This window comes from Onychostruthus taczanowskii, unplaced genomic scaffold (assembly GCF_017590055.1).
Source record: "Onychostruthus taczanowskii isolate IOZ18803 unplaced genomic scaffold, ASM1759005v1 scaffold84, whole genome shotgun sequence".
Lineage (NCBI taxonomy): Eukaryota > Metazoa > Chordata > Aves > Passeriformes > Passeridae > Onychostruthus > Onychostruthus taczanowskii.
Window position 1 is genome coordinate 1,678,691 of NW_024506332.1, and position 1,754 is coordinate 1,680,444.

At 49.8% G+C, this 1,754-nt stretch overlaps 1 protein-coding gene across 1 annotated transcript in view; it reads right to left on the bottom strand.

The window, feature by feature from the left end:
• DUSP26 (dual specificity phosphatase 26) overlaps positions 1–714 on the bottom strand; it is a 6,954-nt gene extending 6,240 nt beyond the window's left edge. The window contains exon 1 of the mRNA XM_041424953.1: positions 576–714. The gene's annotated coding sequence lies outside the window, so the exon portion shown is untranslated. The remainder of the gene's footprint in view (positions 1–575) is intronic.
• Between the last annotated feature and the right edge of the window lie 1,040 nt (positions 715–1,754).

Genomic DNA, 1,754 nt, shown 5'->3' on the forward strand with positions numbered 1-1,754 from the left:
GGGATGGGGGGGTGATCCTGCGGGAGGGGGGATGGTCCTGGGAGAGGGAGGGGGTGGTTCTGGGGATGGCGAGATGGTCCCATGGGATGGGGGATTTACCTGGAGGATGGTCCCGGGGGATGGAGCCGTGGGATGGGGGGGGGATGGACCTGCGGGGTGCAGGAATGATCCCGTGGGGTGCAGGGAGAGGTGAGTGATGCAGAGATAATCCCGTGGGGTGCAGGGATAATCCCGTGGGGTGCAGGAATGATCCCGTGGGGTGCAGGGATAATCCCGCGGGGTGCAGGGAGAGGTGAGTGATGCAGAGATAATCCCGTGGGGTGCAGGGATAACCCCGTGGGGTGCAGGTTGCAGGGATGGTCCTGTGGGGTGCAGGGAGGGTGCAGGACGCAGGAATAATCCCGTGGGGTGCAGGGATAATCCCGTGGGGTGCAGGAATGATCCCGTGGGGTGCAGGAATGACCCCGTAGGACGCAGGATTCCTCCCGTGGGCTGCAGGAGCGATCCCTGCCGGGGCTCCGCGCCTCGGGGCCGGCCCGGGGGCCGCGGGGAGGGTTCTGCCGAGCCGAGCGTACCTGGGCGAGGGCCGGGAGCCGGGGCTCGGCGGGATCAGCGGCGGTCGGCCATGTCTCGCTGCCGCGGCGGCGGGAGGCGGATGGAGCAGCAGCTATTTTAAGGCATGACATGGCCAGAGGCAGCGTTGTTTGTGGCGGGCTGGGCGCGGAGGGGACACCGCGGAGCGCCCGGGGCCCCGCGACAGCGACAGCGTCCCCAAATCCTCCGCTGGGCTCCTCCGCATCCCCCCGGAGCCGCGGGAGCGAACGGACAGCAGGAGATTCCAGATTCTGCTGGAAGTGATTTCCCTCCCAGCCGTCTCCAGGAGATGCGTTTTGGTATTTTTTCTGTATTTTTTTAATATATTTTTCCTTCCAAGGCGATTATTTTTTGTATTTTTTTAATTATTTTTTTGTATTTTTCCTTCCCAGACAATGGGCTTTTTTGTATTTTTTTTTTAATATTTTTTTTTCCCAGGCATTGGGGTTTTTTAGTATGTTTTTGTATTTTTTGTATTTTTCCTTCCAAGGCGATTGTTTTTTTCCTTCCCAGGCAATGGGGTTTTTAAATTTTTTTAATTATTATTATTTTTTTGTATTTTTCCATCCAAGGCAATTTTTTTTTTGGCATTTTTAATATTTTTCCTTCCCAGGCAATGTTTATTGTTTTTTTTTTTTTTATTTTGTGTTTTTTTTTTTTTTTTTTTTTTTTTTTTTTTCCCCCCCGGGATTTTTTTTTTTTTTTTTTTTTTTTTTTTTTTTTTTTTTTTTTTTTTTGTATTTTTTGCATTTTTCCTTCCAAGGCAATTTTTTTTATTATTTTTTGGGGGGTTTTCTTTGTATTTTTCCTTCCCAGGAGATGTTTTCTTGGATTTTTTTCCCATCTGACCTCATCCCCTCCCCTCCCTTTTTGGACATTCAGGGCTCAGGATGTCCCCCTGTCCCTTCCCTGTGTCCCCCTGTCCCTTCCCTGTGGAGAAAACCACGAGTTTATTTTTCTCCATGTGCAAAGAAAATAAACCTGGGATTTATGTGGGGATAGCAAAGCAGGGAATGACCTTAAAGGACCTTAAAGATCACCTCCTTCCACGGCCCCGTGCTTCCATTCCAAATTAAGACAATTTACAAATTCCTGTCGAAGGCAGGGAATATCTTTTTTTCCGGGGGAGGGAAAAAAAATTTAAAAATTGAAAAAATTTA